This window comes from Furipterus horrens, unplaced genomic scaffold (genome assembly GCF_987537825.1).
Source record: "Furipterus horrens unplaced genomic scaffold, mFurHor1.1.pri manual_scaffold_5, whole genome shotgun sequence".
NCBI lineage: Eukaryota > Metazoa > Chordata > Mammalia > Chiroptera > Furipteridae > Furipterus > Furipterus horrens.
Genome location: NW_028327175.1, coordinates 172516573 through 172538382, shown reverse-complemented (window position 1 = coordinate 172538382; position 21810 = coordinate 172516573). Strand labels below are relative to the sequence as shown.

The 21810-nt window shown below is 38.9% G+C and overlaps 1 pseudogene; it reads left to right on the top strand.

The window, feature by feature from the left end:
• The first annotated feature begins 284 nt into the window (after nucleotides 1-284).
• LOC150010388 (actin-related protein 2/3 complex subunit 3 pseudogene) lies at nucleotides 285-818 on the top strand (annotated as a pseudogene).
• Nucleotides 819-21810: the final 20992 nt, after the last annotated feature.

Sequence of the window (21810 nt, the reverse complement as noted above, 5' to 3'; positions counted from 1 at the left end):
TATTCCAAATTCTCCTCTACCTGTGTGTACTAAAATATCCTTATTGACCTTCCATTTTACTTTTAGGAATCAATCACTAACACGTTTGAAGTTTGAATAAACCCTCTTATTTGATCTTAATGCTATGTCTCAAAATATTTACCATTTTCCAGACCAGATGTTTCCCAGGACACTGTTAGCTAAAGAATCTTCTTACTTCCTTCTACCTGGCCCAAGCTGCTGGGGTGGAAGCACTTTGCTCTAATCTGATCCTCAGCTGGGTTGAAACTCAGGGGCTCACAAAGATGCCTGCTTACCACTCCTTTCTCATGGACCCTGACACCAAACTCATTGGAGAAATGGCACTGTTGCCTATCAGAAGTCAGTTCAAAGGACCTGCCCTTAGAGAGACAAAAGATACAGATATTGTGGATGAAGCCATCTATTACTTCAAGGCCAATATCTTCTTCAAAACTATGAAATTAAGAATGAAGCTGCTAGAACCTTGATATACACAATGCTCTACATTTCTGAGTGTCTAAAGAAATCCAGAAGTGCACTTCCAAAAGCCAAGGTGAGAAAGAAATGTATATACTGGGAATCACTAATTTTCCAATTCCTGGAGAGACTGGTTTTCCACTTAGTGCAATTTATGCCAAATTTGCAAAAAACAGGAAGATGAAGTGATGAGGGCCTATTTAGAGCAGCTAAGACAAGAGACTGGACTGTGACTTTGTGAGAAAGTTTTTGACCCTCAGAACGATAAACCCAGCAAGTGGTAAACTTGCTTTGTGAAGAGGCAACTCATGAACAAGAGTCTTTCAGTACCTGGACAGTAAGTGCAACCTGGGCAGACATTGTTTCCACAATCGTGGTCTGCATTTGACAGCAAGATGTACACAGTTCTTTGCCTTTATTTCATAAAATTTTATACCGAAGCGAGAAGAGAACATGTCTTTACTTGAAAAGTTCATTATCAAGAATTTGGGGAGGGGGAGAAAGAATGAATTGTCATAAGCTAATTTGAAATTTTCTGCAGTGTTAAGCTGGTGCTTAATAAAGAAAAAATAAGAATCTTCTGCAAATATTGATCTTCATGGTTGGAAAGACTGGAGAGACAGAGATTGAGTTTAGGGAGGGAGGTGTTTGCTTGAATAGAGACCAAGTTTCACATACATTTTGTAAAGAAAAGCCTACTTTTATTCTTATTCTTTTTTTTTTTTTTTTATAAAACTCATCACTGACAAGTATAAAAAAGGAAGGCCTCCAGATAGAGAAGCTGAATTCACTTTATCTTTCAAAAATATTTAAAAAATAATGTTCCATAAAACAGCCATTTAAAAAGTGTAAGTTAGAACAGCTATGAAATTTTTGTTCAGGGGTTCTTCTTTTCCAACTGCAAAACTAACAACTCTGTGGAAAAGCTGTCATGTGGAACCGAGCTCCCTGGCTTCAATCTGCTCAGTGTAGCCTGGGTGTTATTTACAGAGGGGTTTTACAAATATGAAAAACATTGGCAAAATTTCTTTGGAGTCCATTGGGTGAAGATGTGCATACATCATCTCTTCCAGAGCCTCCCAGGGGCTGGGAGGATGGATGACTATTCACAGGGGCCCAAATTATCTTGAAAACAGCTTGTTGGAGTTCGTGATTAAGTTAATAAAATGAGAACCATATGCTGGCTTGGGCACACTAATACCCTGGTCCCCTGAGTGTTGTAAGAGGATGATGGCACTGACCACTCACATGGAAATGGTTTCCAAAACCAGGGGCTTCTTGTTTGCATTTCTCTAAGTCACTGAGGGAGAGGCTCTGTGCCTACCCAGGCTGTGTGACCTCAAATCTCCCTGTAATTTGGAAAGCAAATGATTCATTTGTCCTGTTAAGCAGCACCAAGGTTTTGTGAATCAATTGTTAGAATGCACATTAGACTGTGAGAACCCTTCATGTCAGGATATGCAGGTAACTTTGGAGGCCAGTTTCTGTGCTGGGCAAAAATAGAATCAAGCCTCTTGAAGCAAAGCAAACTGAGTAAGAATGGGCCAAGCTGGTTTTGGATGGCCAAATTATTTATGAACTTAGCATCCTTTCTGTCTCTGCATACCTCCCAGCATGTCATAGCTGACCATAAAGGTTCTGCCATCCCCAGTGAGATCAGCCTATCTTAAAGCACTGCCTCTCAAAGGGACAAACTGACCTCTCTGACGGAAAAGAAGTTCAGATGCAAGTGGAGTCTAACTTAATACAGAACTCTAGTTTTTCTCATTCAGTTATGTCATGGGTTGTTTCTAAGAGAGAAGAATACCTTTCTTACCATTCCTCTTTGATTTGGTCAGAATGATTTCAGTGAGGTAGTAGGCTACAGTAGTGTTTTGAGCTGAATATTTGTGTCCCCCCAAAATTCAAGTGTTGAAGCCTCAATGTGATGGTATTTAGAGGTGGAGCCTTTGAAAGTTAATAAGGTTTAAAGGACATCATAAAAGTGGGACCCATGATGAAATTTGTGTTTTTATAAAAAGAAGAGAGACCAGAACTTTCTCTCTCTCCATCATGTGTAGACTGAGATAAGGAAGAGGGGTGTCACCAGCAACTGAATATGGTGACATCCTGATCTTGGACTTCTAACCTCTAGAACTGCAGAAATAAATGTTTGTTGTTTAAGCCACCCAGTGGTGCTATTTTCTTAGAGCAGCCTGAACTAACTAATATAAGCAGTCATTTCTAAAGCTCCTTATTCTTTTTCTAAGTATATTTTATTGATTATGCTGTATAGTTGTCCCAATTTTTTCACTTTTCCCCCCTCCTTCTGACACCCCCCTTTCTCCCAACAATTCCTCCACCCTTAGTTCATGTCCATGGTTGTGTATGTAAGTTTTTTTACTTTACTCTTTCCTATACTACCCTTAACATCCCCCTGTCTATTTTGTTCCTACCAATTATGCTTCTTAAGTCCTGCACCATTTACCCCTTTCTCCTCCTTCCCCCTCCCAGTAAATAACCCTCCAAATGATCCTTATACTGATGATTCTGTTCCTGTTCTGGTTGTTTGCTTAGTTTGTTTTTGTTTTTATTTTTTAGATTCAGTTGTTGATAGTTATAAGTTTGTTGCCATTTTAATGCTCATAGTTTTGATTTTTTTTTCTTTAATAAGTCCCCTTAACATTTTATATAATGATGGTTTGATGATGATGAACCCTTTAGCTTTATCTTGTCTGGGAAGCATTTTATCTGCCCTTCCATTCTAAATGATAGCTTTGCTGGATAGACTAATCTTAGTTGTAGATCATTGCTTTTCATCACATTGAATACTTCTTGCCAGTCCCTTCTTCCCTGCAAAGTTTCTTTTGAGAAATTAGCTGATAGTCTTAAGGGAATTCCTTGGGAGGAACTATCTGCCTTCCTCTTGCTTCTTTTAAGGATCTTTCTTTATCTTGAACCTTTGTCATTTTAATTATGATGTGTCTTGGTATGGTACTCTTTGGGTCCAACTTGTTTGGAACTCTCTGTACTTCCAGGACTTGTATGCCTAGTTCCTTTACCAAATTAGGGACTTTTTTTTTTTTTTTTATTGTGGGGACTTTTTTTTTTAAATTGTGTTTTCACATATGTTTTCAATTTCTTGCTCTTCATCTTCTCCTCTGGCACCCCTATGATTTGGATGTTGGTACATTTAAAGTTGCCTAAGAGGTTCCTAATCTTATTTTTTTCAATTCTCATTTCTTCTTTCTGTTCTGCATGAATGTTGATATCTTCCCTTTGTTCCAAATTGTTGATCTGAACCCCAGCTTCCTCCCATCACTGTTGGTTCCATGTATACTTTCCTTTATTTCACTTTGTATAACCTCCACTTCTTCCTTTATTTTGTGGCTGTACTCAATCATTTCTCTTAGGACTTTATCACCAGTGTTTTGAAGTCTGCATTTTATAGGTTGTCTATCTCCATTTTGTTTAGTTCTTTTTCTGGGGTTTTGTTCTTTCATTTGAACCATATTTCTTTGCCTCCTCATTTGGCTGCCACCCTTTTTATTTTATTTTATTTATTTTTGATTTTTGTTTTTCTGTGTATTAGGTAGAGCTGCTTTGACTCTGTGTCTTGGTAGTGTGGCCTAATGTAGTGGGTGCCCTGCAGGGTCCAGTGGCATAGCCTCCCTTATCACCCAAGCTGGCTACTCAAGATGTGTCCTTTGTGTGGGCTGAGTACACCCTTCTCTTGTAGTTGAGACTTAGTTGCTGTTGGCAGATCAATGGGAGGGACTTACCCAGGCCAGTCAGCTGCAAGGATTTGCTGGGACCACTGACCATCAACCTCCACCTTCTATGGAGGACTAGCTGTGCAGGGGCAGGGTGGTGGGCTCTGATGTAGTCAGTAGCTGTCCACTGGGTCTATTGACCCTGGGATTTCCTGGGTGATGCAAACCAAAGTCAGCTCCCACTTGTGTTTTGCCTGGGCCATCCTGCCTGAGCTATAAAGCAATCTGAGATGGCTGCTACTTGTTCTTGGCTTGGAGATTCCCAGGTGAAACCAAGCTGTGAACCTAAGCTGTCTGCTGGTGTTGCCAGGCCTGGAGCACACTGAGGCCAGCTATTGCTTGTTTGATAGAATTTAGGAAGTTGTGAATCATGAGCCAAGACCAGCCATTCCTATGGAAATTCAGCTTGGGTGGGCCTGTAAGTTGGGTGGGGTGGAGTCTCTGGGGACCTCCAAGGCAAGTCAAACAGTTTTAACCAGCTTGTTGGCTCTGTGGGGGAAGGTTTAGAAAATAGACAATGGCTTCTGCTCACCTTGATGCCAGACACTTCAATTTCTCCCTGTGTGCCACTGCTGCCTTTCAAACTGTTACCCCGGTGTTGTAGCTCAGAATGAGTGAGTCTGAGTAGATGAGTCCATGTGTGGATTCTTCAAGAGAAACTGCTTGTGGCTCCAGAATTTTCTTCCACTGACTCAATCTCTGCTGGTTTTTGTAGCCAAAAGTTGTAAAGACTTATCTTGTTGGCGCTGGAACCCTAGTATGGGGGCCTGGTGTGGGGCTGGGCCTCCTGGCTCCTGAGATAACCCTCCCAAATTTTTATCCACCACACGTGGGTGAGAGACTAGCCCATTTTGCATCTGCACCCTTCCTACTTATCTCAATGGATGTGGTTTCTTTAATTCCGTAGTTGTCAGACTTCTATTCAACTTGATTTCTGATGGTTCTGGCTGATGGTTGTTCTGTACTTGAGTTGTAATTTTGGTGTGGGTATGTGAAGAGGTGAGCCACATATGCCTACACTGCCATCTTGAATGAAACTCTAAAGTTTCTTGTTCTAATTTTATCCATTATATTATTCACTATTTCAGTAATTTATTTAAATATCATATGTTTATTTATTTTTTTCAGATTTAATGTGTTTTATTGATTAAAATATTACATTTGTGCCAATTTCCCTTCCCTCTGCTCCCCTCCACCCAGTGGCCCCCCTCCCTCCAGTTGTCCCCCCCTTTTAGCTTATGTCCATTAGTTGTGCATACAGTTCCTCCCAACCTCTCTCCGTCTATTCCATTCCCTCCTACCATGATCCCCAATTCCTATATCATCTCCCTCCCTCTCCCCACTCCCCCTCCCTGTTGACCTCCCCCCAATATACTTCCCGTACCCACAGTTCCTTTTCCACTCTCGTTGCCTGTTTAGTTTGCCTTTGTTTCATCTCCCTAGCTTCTGTTTTTTAAACCAGTCCCTTTAACATCTCATATAACAGTGGTTTGGATCTAATGAACTCTTTCAGTTTTATTTTGTCCTGGAAACACTTTCTCTGTCCTTCTATTCTGAATGACAATTTCGCTGGATAGAGTATTCGTGGTTGTAGGTTTTGGATTTTCATTACTTTGAATATTTCTTGCCAGTCCCTTCTTGCCTGTAGGGTCTCTCTTGAGAAGTCAGCTGATAGTCTAATTGGGACCCCTTTGTACATAATTCTTTTCTTCTCTCTTGCTGCTTTTAAGATTCTCTCTTTATCTTTAATTTTTGACATTTTGATTATAATGTGTCTTGGAGTGGTTCTCCCTGGGTCCAGTCTCTTGGGAACTCTCCTTGCTTCCTGGACCTGCAAGTCTATTCCCTTCCCCAAGTCTGGGAAGTTCTCCTTTATTATATTTTCACTCAATTTTTCAAGTTCTAGTTCATCTTCCTCGCTCTCTGGCAAACCAATGATTCTTATGTTGGGCCTTTTATAGCTGTCCCAGAGGTTTCTGATCCTCTCATTGTTGCTTCCCATTTCCTCTCTCTGCATTGGTTGACTGCTTGTTCCTTCTCCATATTCCAGTTTGTTGAAATGAACTCTGGATTTTTTTTCCTCACCATCTGTCTCGTATGTGGTTTTGTTCCTTTCGTTATGAATGTTTTTCGCTTCTTTCTTATCTTTTTCCTGCTCTTTTGTGAATTCTGTAAGCCACCTGATAACGATGGCCCAGAACTGAGCCTCTGACAGGTTTCTTATCTGTTCATCTGTCAGGTTCTCTATCTGTTGCCTGGTGAGCTGTGCTACCGGGATTTCTATAGTTGTCTGCCTCATTTTGACAGATGCATTTTGTTTTCTTGGGCCGGCTGTAAGGGGCAGTGCCTGTGTACGCGTCACAATTCAGCGACTGGCGCCTGTCTGCGACCTATTTCGCAGCCCTGTGGTGCTTTCTTTGGGGGCGGGGGTCCAAGATGGATTCACACAGTTATTCAGCTAGGAGACCGGGATTCGTCCTCCCGCCCCCCTGGGCCTCACTGTTCAAGGCGATGCGGCGGCCGCTCTCCCCAGCGCCGGGGTCGCGCACCGCCAGGGGCTTGACCACAGCCGGGATTCCTCGCCGCCCCGCCGCTCCAGGTGCGACCGCAAACAGCGCTGCCCTCTTTAACTCTTACCTGCCCAAATGGCACCGCTGGTTTATAACTTCATATGTTGGGCTTCCGTGTAGTTTTATTTTCTGGAATTTCTAGTTATCCTTTGTTTTGAAGTAGTTGTAGTCCTCTCTAGTTGTAGAGGGAGACCTAGCATGTCCGTCTAAGCCTCCATCTTGGCCGGAAGTCTCTTCATATATGTTTATTGTGTGTTCATTTTATGCCAGTCGTGGTGCTAGTTGGGTGCTTAGGAGGATGGAAATAACTAAAGTTTCTGGTGGCAGAGGCAGACACATTATTTAAAACAACTACTCCATGCACTGAAGTTTTTAACAGAGTGGTATGAAGGTGGCAGCAGAATCACAAAGAAGGGAGTGTTATATTTCCTAGAGATAGCATAACATGTCTGTGTATAACTAACTTTTGTATGTAAATTAGTTGACACCCAAAAATTTCTAATGAGGAATTTAGTCCTGGATTAGTAAGTTACTTCTACCCAAAGAGGTTCACCCTCTAGAAGTGTGCGATTCAAATATCAATATTAGAATATCCTCAAGGGAGATTACCAATTACATAATATGTGCTAGAAATAATTTTTAATTAGTGAACACTTATGGTATTTAATATATGTGCATGGGCATTAGGCTAGAATAATGTGTGCACTTACATCCATTCTTGCATAATTGGTGTAAAAATTTTGCTGAACCAGACACCTCAACCCATCACACTTTTGTCTGAGAATCAGAATTTTATTTGGTCCTGTGTCTCCCCTCAATTAACAGAAGATTCTGCTACTGGACCTTACAAGAATAATAGTTGATCATGTTATCAAATTATTTAATTTGTCTTGGGGTGAGCCTTTCATACAGGCCATTCATACAGTGGTGTAATGTCAAGTCTGTGTGAGACTAAGAATCAGGACTTCCAATCAGCTTATAATAATTGCTGGTAATATTGTCATATGCCTTATTAGCTAATAAATGTCACTTTGGGTAGCAGTGTTTGGCCTGAAATTGGCTTTCAGACTACCCAGTTGAGCTTATAGGAAGAACAGACATATAGTTTCTACTCACCTCTAATTTAGGGCAAGATGATAATATTTACCAAAGATTGGCCAATTTGATTTAAATCAGCCCTCAATGGACAGCTTCACAGAGGAACTGATGCCTATGTTGTGCTCAAATTTTTATACAGATTTGAAAATGAATCAATCCCCCAAACCTGCTAAATAGCCTGTACAAAGGACACCTACTTGAAAACAAGTGCGTGCCAGTAAAATTCCAGTTCCCTCCCCACCTCACTTATGACCACAAGAATTTTCGACTGTCTCCAAAGTTGTGTGCACATAATCTATGAAGCTGTTTTTACATCAGTAAAACAAGAAATATTTAGCTTGAATGATCTATCAAGCTGTTTTGCAATCCTTTGGTGGTATACACTGAAAAACAAATGGGTTAAAGAAACATGTCTTTAAAGAAAAGAGAAGCCTGTGATGTGGGTAACAAAAGAATCAAGGGCCAAAGAGGAGACTGTTCTGCATCATTCAAATATTTGGTGAATGGTCATTTATTGAGAGCCAGCACTTTCACACAGTTCTTTAAGTATAGTCTGGTGAAGAAGACAAATAAGAAATTGGGCTAAATATTATGCAAGCACAATCCTCTTTCAACTTTATTTTCCACATCTAAAATGGTAGGATTATTTTGAAGAGTAAGAATAATGTTTGTAAAGTAAACAATACAGTTTTTGGTAAATAATAGTCACTTAAGAAATGATCGTTATCATTATTACTATTAATGACAAAATAGTAACCACAGTCATGGAACTGTATCAGAGGCACTGATGACATGGAAGGGGTGAACAGACTGGTGGGGAGATTATCTGTTATTTGAGAGAGAGAAAGGGAGTATGAGAGAGGATTTCACTAAAGTACAGGGTATGTGTTTTTTTCCCCCCAAGAAGAAAAAAGGCAGCATCAGTTTTAAGATAGATTCTATGTGAAAAGACACAAAATTTGAAAAATTCAAGTAGTTTGGATAACTAAGTGAGGATTGAGAATAGAAGGGAAAAGGCCAATGAAATTGATAAAGACCAGACCAGGAAGTAGGAAAAAAAAAACTGGTAATTCTTGAGTACCTCCATTTAGCATGCAATAACCTAGGTCTATTAATGGATTATTTAATTTTCATAACAACCTTGTGAGTGAGACACTGTTATCTCCATTTACAGAAAAGAAAAGTAGGTTTTTGGATTATCCTAAAAAGTTTACATATTATGGTACTCTACACTTTTATGTGGTTTAATTTCCATGGTTTCAGTTACTCTCTATCAACCACTGTCCAAAAAATTAAACGAAAAGTTCCAGAAATAAATAATTCATAAGTTTTAAATTGCATGCCATTCTGAGTTAGCATTATGAAATCTCACATAATCGTGCTCTGTCCTGTCTGGGACATAAATTATCCCTTTGGCCAGGGTATTCACACTGTGTATGTTTCTGGTCCTTCAGTCAACTAGCAGCTCAGTTATCAGATTGGTGGGGGAGAGGCATATTTATGTAATTTTTATTATAATATACTCATAATGGTGCTAAGTTAGTAGTTATTGTTAATCTCTTTCTGTGCTTAATTTATAAATTAAGTTTTATCACAGTTATGTATGTATAAAGAAGATATAGTATACCTAGAGTTTAGTACTAACTGCAATTTCAGACATCCACTGGGGGTTTTGGAACATATTGACTGTGGATAACGGGGCGGGGGGGGCTACTGTATTGTTAGGTTATAGGGAGCCTGTGAGAGCCTTAAGTAGGGAAGGGGGATGGCATAAATTATGCAGTCACTAAGAAAGCTGACTTCCCTGGAGATCCTCAGAGAAATGAGGCCACAGAGCTATCTTGCAGGCCTTTTCAAACAACATGTCAGCAGACACATGGCAGGAAGCAGGAACATCTGTCAGCAGAAAGGCTAGGCTTGGTTGGATCCAGCTGGGAAAGCTCTCTTGGGGCTGCAGGCTTGTTCTATATCCTCTCCCTGCCAGACACAGTTCCCAGAGGATGTCTGCAGTAAGCCCAGAATTGTGGGGAGAAAAGTTAGTCTGAGCTAAATCACTGCTGTGGAACAGAAACAACCTTGACTCAGAACAGCTGTTCCTAAAAAGTAGACTAAGAGTTTTCAAAATAGTCATTAAGCACAACAAGGAGTAATGAGTGGGCATGGGGTGCAAAATAAAGTGTGATCAGAGCCCACAATTTCAATGTGGAGACCAAAATCGTGGAAGGGAGGTATTGAAGTACAGAAGGACAGAGTATCTGGGTTCTGAAAATGTGATAGGTAAGATTTGTTGATAGTGACTGACTAGCTAATGCTAAGAGGAAATGATCATGGAATTAATTGTCTTCCCATGCCTGCTCTCAGCTATTTGTTCATGGTTGTTTGTCTTGTATATAAGTGAATTGGTTCCATTTGAAGAATGTGGAGCTGTGAAAGGAGATGAGAATGACACATAGAAGGCCTTAGAATTAGCCCAACACTAAAGAGTTCATCTGGGACTTCCAGCCAAGATAGAGGACTAGACAAACATACTGCATCTGCCTCTACAGCTAAGAAGGAATATAACAGCCTTAAAACTAGAGACAACCAGAAGTTACAGAAAATCGAGCTGCATGGAAGTCCAACAAACAAAGATATAAAGAAGAAATACTCATCTAGACAGGTAGGAGGGGTGGAGGTGGGGTGGAGAAGACGTGATATGGTGGTGGTGGCAGCAGTAGTAGCAGCAGCAGCAGCAGAAGCAGTAGCAGTGGCAGGCTGTTGGAAAGCGCAGCCACACATTTTAAAAACTCAGGAGGGACAACTTGGGAGCACTCCCAGTACCAGACCAGACCGTGCAATTCATAGTCCCAGCACCATGGAAAATGAAGCCTCACTGTTTCTAACTGTGCAAACCAGTGGGAGTTGGGGTGCAGGAAGAAACAGCCAGTCTCTCAACAGAGACTGCTTGTTTAAAGGTCCTCCATGACCTGGAATGTCCGCAGATCCACCCACTGTGGGAATGACAGCCAGGGCAGCATCTGGAGGGGCGCCAGTCTGGGGCAGAAGTGGGAGAGGTGCCTGGAAAAGGGGCAAGAGCTGAGCGGACAGCATTGTTTCTTCTTGGACCCCACCCTCACATACAGCGCCACAACGTGGTGAAACAGGTCGCCCTGTACTGACAAGAACCAAAGGCTCCACCCCTTACAACATAACAGGTGTGACACTACCTAAGACACAGAGGCAAACAAACACAGAAGCCTGTAAAGATGAGGATACAGAGAACTATGGTTCAAAAGAGAGAATGGATCAAGTTTCCAGTGAAAGCCAACCTAACAAACGAGGAGATAGCCAACCTAACAAACAAGGAGATAGACAACCTAATAGGTGCAGAGTTCAAAACACTGGTGATAAAGATGTTCACAGACATGACAGAAATGCTTAAATATGGCAAACGCATAAGGGAAAAAGTGAAGGCTATGCTAAGTGAAATGAAGAAAAAGTCACATAAAACCAATGGTGAAGAAAAGGAAACTGGGGTTCAAATCAATGATTTGGAACATAAGAAAGAAGAAAACAGTCAACCAGTACAGAATGAGGAAACAAGAATTCAAAAAAAATGAGGAAAGGCTTAGGAAACTCTGGGTCAACTTTATACATGCCAACATCCAAACCATAGGTGTGCAAGAAGGAAAAGAAGAAGAGCAAGAAATTGAAAACTTATGTAAGGAAATAATGATGGAAAACTTTCCATATTTGGTGAAGGAAATAGACATACAAGTCCAGGAATAAATGAGAGTCCCAAACAAGCTAGACCCAAAAAGGGCCACACTGAGACACATCATAATTAAAATGTCAAAGGTTCAAGAAAAAGAGAGAATCTTAAAAGTAGCAAGAGAAAACCAGTGAGTTACTGAAAAGTGGGTGCCTGTAAGATTATCAACTGATTTCTCAAAATAAACTTTGCAAGCAAGAAGGGATGGGCAAGAAGTATTCAAGGGTATGAAAAGCAAAGACTTACAAAGGCAGATAAAGTGCTTCACAGACTAGGTAAAGCTAAAGGAGCTCATCATCACCAAGCTATTATTATATGAAATGTCAAACAGACATACTTAAGAAATAGAAGATCAAAATTATGGATATTAAAATGACAACAAACAGCCCAAAACCTATAGGACACAGCAAAAGCAGTGCTAAGAGGAAATTTCATAGCAATACAGGCATATCTGAAAAGGATAGAAGAATCTCAAATAAAAAATCTAACCCTAGAGCTACAAGAACTAGAACAACAACAACAAACAAAGCCTAGGGTGAGTAGAAGGAAGGAAATCATCAAGATCAGAGAAGAATTAAATGACATAGGGACTAAATGAAAAATCCAAAAGATCAACAAAACTAGGAGCTGATTCATCAAAAAGTTAAACAAAATTGACAAGCCTCTAGCCAGACTCATCAAGAAAAAAAGGGAGAAGACCCAAATAAACAAAATCAGAAACGAAAGAGGAGAAATTACGACTGATACCTCAGAAATACAAACAATTGTAAGAAATTACTACAAACAACTTTATGGCAAGAAATTTGACAATCTAGAAGAAATGGACAAATTTCTAGAAACATATAACCTTCCAAAACTGAATCAAGAAGAAGTAGAAAGTCTCAACAGACCAATAACAAAGAAGGACATTGAAACAGTAATCAAAAATTTCCCTGCATACAAAAGCCCTGGACCGGATGACTTCACAGGAGAATTTTACAAAACATTTAGGGAAGAACTAACTCCTACCCTCCTCAAACTATTCCAAAAAATCCAAGAAGAGGGAAAAATCCCAAACTCTTTCTATGAAGCCAGTATTACCCTAATCCCAAAACCAGGTCAAGACACAACAAAGAAAGAAAACTAAAGGCCAATATCACTGATGAACATAGATACTAAAATTCTCAATAAAATATTGGCTAACAGGATCAAGCAATACATCAAAAAAATCATACACCACAATCAAGTGGGATTTATCCCAGGGATGCAAGGATGGTTTAATATTTGCAAATCAATGAATATAACATATCACCTAAACAAAACGAAAGACAAATATCACATGATCATATCAATAGATGCAGAAAAAGCATTTGATAAAGTACAACACCCATTTATGATGAAAACACTCAGCAAAATGGGAATAGAGGGAGCATACCTTAACATAATTAAGGCTATATATGAAAGTCTGAAGTCTACATCATACTCAATGGACAAAAACTGAAAGCATTCTGCCTGAATTCAGGAACTAGACAAGACTGTCCACTCTCTCCACACCTATTCAACATAGTGTTGGAAGTCCTAGCCACAGCAATCAGACAAGAAAAAGAAATAAAAGGCATCCAAATTGGGAAAGAAGAAGTACAACTATCATTATATGCAGATGACATGATAGTATACCTAGAAAACCCTATAAACTCCACTAAAGGACTATTCGAAATAATAAGTGAATTTGGCAAAATAGCAGGGTACAAAATAAATATACAGAAATCTAAGGCATTTCTGTACACCAACAATAAAATATCAGAGACAGAGACAAAAAAAAAAAAGTCCCATTTACTATAGCAACAAGAAAAACAAAGTACCTAGGAGTATACTTAACCAAAGAGATAAAAGACCTGTACACTGAAAATTATGTAACATTGAAGAAAGAAATTAAGGAAGATACAAATAAATGGAAGCAAATATCATGTTTTTGGATGGGAAGAATCAACATAATCAAAATGGCCATACTACCCAAATCAATTTACAGATTCAATGCAATCCCTATTAAAATACCAATGACATATTTCACAGACCTAGAACAGATACTCCAAAAATTCATATGGAACCAAAAAAAGACCATGAATAGCAAAAGCAATCTTGAGACAGAACAACACAGCAGGAGAAATAACAACACCAGATATCAAACAATACTACAAAGCCACTGTGATCAAAACAGTGTGGTACTGGCATAAGAACAGACATATAGATCAGTGGAACAGAATAGAGAGTCCAGAAATAAACCCAGGCCTCTATGGTCAACTAATATTTGATAAAGGAGGAAGGAACATAAAATGGAGTGAGAAGAGGCTCTTTAACAAATAGTGCTGGGAGAACTGGATAGGGACTTGCAAAAAAATGAAACTCGACCACCAACTTACACCACACATGAGAATAAACTCAAGATGGATCAAAGACTTAAATGTAAGCCATGACACCATAAAAGTCCTAGAGGAAAACATAGGCAGAAAAATTTTAGATATCTCACGTAACAACGTCTTCACGGATACATCTCCCAAGGCAAAAGAAATAAAGGAGAGAATAAACAAATGGGACTATATCAAACTAAAGAGTTTCTGCTCAGCAAAAAAAAAAAAAAAAAAAAAATCTGCAAGATGAAAAAGAAACCAACCATATGGGAAAACATATTTGCCAATGACATCACAGATAGGGGACTGATTTCCAAAATATATAAAGAGCTTATACAACTCAACATCAAGAAAACAAACAACCCAATTAAAAAATGGGCTAAAGACCTGAACAAACACTTCTCTTAAGAGGATATACAGAAGGTCCATAGACACATGAAAAAATGCTCAACATCATTAGTGATCAGGGAGATGCAAATAAAAACCACAATGAGATACCATTTTACACCAGTCAGAATGGCCATCATCAACAAATCAACAAGCAACAAGTGCTGTCGAGGACGTGGAGAGACGGGAACCCTACTGCACTTTTGGTGGGAATGCAGACTGGTGCATCCACTATGGAAAATTGTATGGAATTACCTCAAAAAACTAAAAATGGAACTGCCTTTTGAATCAGTGATTTCACTTTTAGGATTATACCTGAAAAATCCCAAAACACTAATTCAAAAGAACTTATGCACCCCTATGTTCATAGCAGCACTGCTTATAATAGCTAAGTGCTGGAAACAGCCTAAATGCCCATCTGTAGATGAGTGGATCAAAAACTGTTGTACATTTACTCAGTGGAATACTATGTAGCAGAAAGAAAGAAGGAACTCCTGCCATTTGCAACAGCATGGATCGAACTAGAGAGAATTATGCTTAGTGAAATAAGCCAGGCAAAGAAAGAAAGATACAATATGATATCACCTAATACAAGAAACTAGAGAACAACACAAACAAAAAACTAAATAGAACAAAGAGCAGAATAGCAATCAATAGGGGGGAGGGGGGAGGGAAAGAAGGGGGATAAGTAAGGGAAAGGTTTAGTCAAAGGATGTGTATAAATGACTCATGGACATGGACAACGGGGAAGGATATGATTGTGGGAGAAGGAGTGGGTTGGGTGGGGGAGAGAAATGGGGGAAAAATGGGACAACTGTAATTGAAAAACCAAAAAGTAAAAATAAAAAAAGAAAGAAATTTACAGGTAAAAATTTATATAATTTTGGGAGAGGGAAAGCCATCCTAAATATGAGGGGGGACCCAATAAAACGAGACTTATCTTCTGGCAGGTGGGCCCCTTGTAGTATAGTCTTCCCCCACTAGGTGAGCGTTTAGAAACCCATCTGTATCAGAGTACCAGCTGGAGTTGTGAGAGACTGCATTTGCCTTCTGTAAAATTTTTGAAGACTCTTTTAATGTGTTTGTGCATTTAATGGGTGATGTATGAGAACATCTCCCCAACCACGTTGAGTGTTCAGCAATTGTTGACCAAAAGCAGCATGAACCCCATGCCCCACCCACCCTATCTACTCAGTCTCACCCCAAAGTGTCTTTTCTGTTTGTTTGTTTCCCTTGATGAAATAATTTCTCAAAGGCAAATATTTTGCCAATGTGGAAGAGGTGAAACAAAAAATTACAGAAGCACTAAAAGGTATCAAAATCAACAAGTTCAAGAACTATTGTGAGCAATGGAGAAAACATCTCAATAGGAGTATTGCATTAAATGGAGAGTACTTTGAAGGTTACTGAAGATTAAACATGTAAGAATAAATACACAATTTTTTTGTAAATAAATTTTATTTTTAGGGTCCTCCTTCATATGACACACACATACACACAAATGATAACAAACTCACAACTATCAACAATAAAATCTAAAAAATAAAAGCAAAATTTAACTAAGCAAACCAGAATAGAAACAGAATCATAGGTATAGGAATCATTTGGAGGATTATCAGCTGGTATAACCTAGAGGAAAACAGAGGCAGAAATATTTTAGATATCCCATGTAGCAATATTTTCACTGATATATCTTCTAAGGCAAGGGAAATAAAGAAAAGAATAAACAAATAGGAATACATCAAACTAAAGAGTTTCTTCTCAGCAAAATAAATCATCAGCAAGATGAAAAGATAACGACTGTGGGGGAAAATATATTTGCCAATGATACATCAGACAAGGAATTGATCTCCAAAATGTATAAAGAACTTATGTGACTCAACATCAAGAAGACAGACAACCCAATTGAAAAATGGGCAAAGGATCTGAACATCATTTCTCCAGAGGGGACATACAGAGGGTCCATAGGCATATGAAAGAATGCTCAACATCACTAGTCATCAGAGAGATCAAATAAAAACCACAATGAGATACCACCTCACACAAGTCAGAATGGCCATCATCAACAAATCAACAAACAACATGTGCTGGCAAGGATGTAGAGAAAAAGGAAGCCTAGTGCACTGCTGGTGGGAATGCAGACTGGTGCATCCACTATGGAAAATTGTATGGAATTTCCTCAAAAAACTAAAATTGAAACTGCCTTTTGAACCAGCAAATCCATTGCTGTGATTATATCCAAAGAATCCTGAAACACCAATTCAAAAGAACCTATGTACCCCTATGTTCATAGCAGCACTATTTATAATAGCCAAGTGCTGGAAACAACCTAAGTGCCCATCTGTAGATGAGTGGATCAAAAAGCTGTGGTACACTTACACAATGGAGTACTATTTAGCAGAGCGAAAGAAGGAACTTCTACCATTTGCAACAACATGGATGGAACTAGAGAGATTTATGCTTAGTGAAATAAGCCAGGCAAAGAGAGAAAAATACCATATGATATCACCTAATACAGGAGACTAGTCAACAGCACAAACAAACAAGCAAAATTGAACCAGAGGTATGTAAACAAGGAGTAGACTAACAATGACAAGGGGGGAGGGGGAGGGAGAGAAGAGCATAAGAAGGGGAAGGGTCTAGTAAAAAAAAAACGGGCATAAATAACCCATGGACATGGATAACTGGGTGGGAACTAACTGTGGAAGAAGGGGTGCGCAGGGTGCTGTGAAGCAATAGGAAAAAAGAGGGAACAACTAATAGAAAAACAAACAAAAAGTTTTAGTAGGGGACAAAAATGAAATCAAATTAAATTATTAACTGAGGCAGCAAATCCCCCCCACCAAAAAAAATCTCTTCCTTGTAGGAAAGTGAACAAAAGAAAATGTAAAGTATGAAAATTCAATTTTAGTGAATATTAGAAGGACAAGAATTTTCCTTCACACTGTATATTTTTCTCCCTACCTGATCCCTCCAGAATTTGGCATTCTCAAAAAGTATGTAGTGACATATGGTTCTTTGCCTAAAACTAATAAAAGCAATTGTTAATAGAGGTTTTGTTGACCACAACTTTGACTGAAATGTCATGCCTAACGGAGGCATGCTTGGGCACTGGTTGTTACCAAAAAGCCCTGAGGAACTGGGATTGACTTTTGAAGGTAATAAAAGCCCATGAGGAAAAATGCCTGGTACTTTGGTTGGTTGTGCAGTCCATGGCAATCTTTCCAGGGAAGGAACAAAGGTTGCTTTCATGAGAGATGGCTAGAAGGAACCTTAAGGCACAATGGAAAACCTGCAAGATATGGAAAAGACAGGTGTTCACAGGCAAGGCTGAATGGCAGGTATGTGGCTCAGCTCCTGTGCCCTGAAGGGAAAACTGAAAGTCACCCTAAAGGTTCCTTGTGTAAGTTCCAGCAAAGTAGATGTAAAGATCATATGTGATCTTTTGCTGCTCTTGTTGTGTTTATGCAAATGAACAGGGTAAATTAAAAGTGAACTTAATGCAGTCCCTTTAATGACAGGAGAGTAATCTTAAGGAGAAAAATTAAAGTACTCAGTGGTAGACTATAAAGTAGTGCAGCTAACTATCTTTAAAGTTTATCCTCATTTAAAATTTGTTTTCATTTGAAAGTTAAACTAGGTTTGTGACAACATCAAAGATGCTTAATTTACAGGCAAGAAAAATGTCAAATGCCTTGCAACTGAATGTCTTTCCAATAAAACAGTCTTGCAGACTTAGAGACTGATTTGTGGATTACGTTGCATAAATTAACATGTGTGTTCTGTTTTCATAGGGCATAAGCTTATGATCTCATTAACTGAGTGATTGTTTGCACTTATAAGCCTCACTTTATCCTGTCTGCATCACTGCCTCCTGAGACTCAATGGTTTGGCTGAATTAAGTGGCTGGGTTGGTGAAGTATGAGGTTGTCTGTGGGCTTCAGTCTAACACTGGTTTCTCTTTTCTATACTAATGACTTGGAAAGAAAGGCCCCAGAAGGCTGAGAACAGGGAAACCTAAAATATTGCTCTCAGCTCAAACTAAGTATAGTGGGCAAAAGAGTTTTGGACAAGTGTGACATGCCTTGAACACTTTCCTCCAAAAAGGCTTCTTTTTCCCCTAATATGGGACATTGAAAAATAAATCCCTGCCTTTTGTCATCGAGTAGTTATGGATTGAATGATGCCTTTTAACCCTGTTGCCAAATCTATTGCCCCCAGAATACAAGGATTCCAGCCTGTTAAACCAAGCATGCCATTGTCCTGGGACAACCAACTGTCCTGGAGTCTGAAAGATCCTTCCCCATGTAGGAAGGCCACCCTCGCCCTCACCCCCCACTCTTATTAGATATTTCTGGGCCCAAGGGTAGGTAGGATGATGACCATGTCCAGCTTAAAGCAGCTAGAGGAGCATGAGACCTTCGCCCATTGTCCTTTATAAGATTATAAAGTGTCTTGTGTCTGAGGGGGGTAATTGTTATTTTCTAATGTTATAAAAAATTAATTAATTAATTAATTAATCAATTATTTTAAAAAAGACTAGTATAAGAAAGGGTGAAGCTGGAGAACTTACATCCATGATTCATGGACATGAACTAAGGAGGGTGGGATTGCTGAGGATGTGTGAGTGCTGGGTAGAGGGAAGCAAAGGGGAAAAAAATTGGAACTATTCTAACAATATAATCAATAAAATATGCTTAAAAAAAAGAAGCATCATTTGTTGGTACAAAATAGACAGGGGGAAGTTAAGAACAATATAGGAAAGGGTGAGGCCAAAGAATGTATATGCACAACCCATGGACATGAACTAAGGGGGGTGAAATTGCTGGAGGAAAGGGGGGTACTGGCCAGAGGGGAGCAAAGGGGAAAGTAATTGGAACTACTGTAACAACATCATCAATAAAATATACTTTAAAAATGAAAAATAAAGATTTCATCTGGACTTCCCTTCTTTACATTTAAGGACACTAAGACTCAGAAGAGGGAATTGTTCTAAGTCAGATAAGTTAATCACTTTTTTCATTGTGACTCCAAAAGATATGGGATAAAAATTATCAATGAATCTTACATCTAACCAGTTTCTTTTGTAGTTCAAATCACCCTTCCTTGTCTGTGAAAATATTATAACAATGAAAGATTAATAAGAAAGGTAAAGGTCCATGATTATCAGAAAGTGGGAGATATACTCCAGGTTACTATTAGGTAGAAATAGAGCCTGAGATGGGGGCAGGTGGAAGGGATGGAAAGATTCCAGGTCTCAGGTCATCCAGGTCTTATCCGAATGTTAGCCTAGCAGATTTTCAGCTCTACTCTATCCCTAGAGTTGGACTGAGGTGTTCTATAATATATGTAGAACTAAATAATATGTAATTGGCTTCTACTGAGGTGCCTACAAATTCATTGTGATAATCTCTAACTTTGATAAATAGACTATAATAATGTGAGACTATATGACATGGTGAATTCTGGTCTGCTTTTCAAGGTATACAGTAGACTGCTAATGCAAAAATTAATTCCCTTCATTTTTGTAAACCATCTTTTTCTGTTCTTGCTTTTCTTCCCTGGAAATTCTGAGATGATTTCTGATTTATACCCAAAACATACATAGTGTTTTCATAAGTTGACAACTTTAGTATTCATTAACAACAAATAACCTGGCCATATGTGGCATAATTAGGTCCAGTGGTTTGACCAATTAGAGTCTAAGGCAATGCTCCAAACAACTAATTTTATAATTAATGAAATTCAGGAAGATAAAAGTTGAAAACCTCCCAAGTTCAAATGACTGTATTGATGTTGGAAATAGAGAGCACTTTTGCTAACATTTCTTGAATGTCTTACATTCTATCAGTCAATGAGAACATTCGTGAAAGAGGCATGATCTCTGCCTTTTAGGTGGAATAGCAGTGACATTACTGAGCACACACTATATTAAGCATTTTTCTTATATATGCATATTACTTACTTTCATTGCATTAATTTACTGACATTTGAAGCAACCTTATGAAGTATTTTCCACATTGTAATAAAAATTAGGAAACATAAGTTTCCAGAGGTAAACAACCTTCAGCAAAGTCACACTGTTCATTTCAGAGCTAGAATTAAACCCAAGTCTGTTTGATCCCAAATCAAAAGTGTATCTAATACATCATTTCTGAAAAGTGCCTGACATTTTCAAGAATCCAAGTAAGAACAGGAATAGATGCCAGAGCTAGACACTGAACACATCTGTCACCTATTGGCAGATACACTAGACAATATGCTAATGGGGCCTAAATATTCCCTTTGATATCTTCATATCTGCAGTCTATAACTTTGATGAATGAGATAATACCAATGTGAGACAATGTGATATGACTGAAAGGCCTGTTTTTTCTCATCTGTAATTAAGCTAAGCAGCTAAAAGTATATAATTAAAATCTTTTGCTCCAAAGTTCATGCCTATTGGAGGCCCAGTAGGACATTGTATTGTTCTTTGAGGTGAAGAAAGATATTCAATGAGACCCTTGGTATGGTTTTTTCTGGCAAGCCCTGATGTAAAACGTTGTTCACACTAAGAGAAAGTAAGGTGATACATTTTGGATCCAGTTAGTTGAGTAGGATAACATACTCTGAAGCCTGAATATCACGGTCTTTGGGCCAAAACAGGCCAGTTTCTGTTGCATATTTTTCAAACACATCACAAAGGATGTATGAACATTGACATCTCCCTCCAAATTTAAAACCTCTAATAAGTTAGATTTTTCTAACTGAATTTCCTGTACCCGAGAGTCAGTGATTTTTACAAGCCCCTCTCCTACTGCTTGCATTGGATTCCACTACTTACAGGGTCGAAACTAGGCTCAGCCTGCGGCTGTGACATTGTGGTTACACAGTGTCCCCTTTGGGTAAATTCATTAGAAATTAGAATGGGCTTCCTCTTTTTAACAAATGCATTGATAATAGTAAGTCTTGGATTAATAGAGTTCAGAAATGGACTATCATATCAACACAATCTACTTGGGGAGGGAAAAGAGGGGAGTGGATTTTTCATATCTTTTCTTATCTTTTTTCTATCATGGGTGTGGTATTATTTGGATTAATTTACACAGAAGACATGGGTTAAACACTTACATTTGTTACTAATTTCCTGAATTACTTTTTCAAGACATTTTCACTTTCAAGGTCTCAATTGCTCATCTCGAAATGAGAATATTGGATAAAACCTGGGATAAAAACCAGTTGTGTGGTCCCTACCTAATTCAAGCATTAGTCAGTCCTCTTTCTCTCTGAATACAGGTGTAACTGTATAATCTTTGCTGCCTCAGCACTCAGGTTGTGATTGTTATTTAATGAGATTTTGCATAAGATGTAAAGTCTGTGTCTCAACTTTGGACAGTAGATTTAAA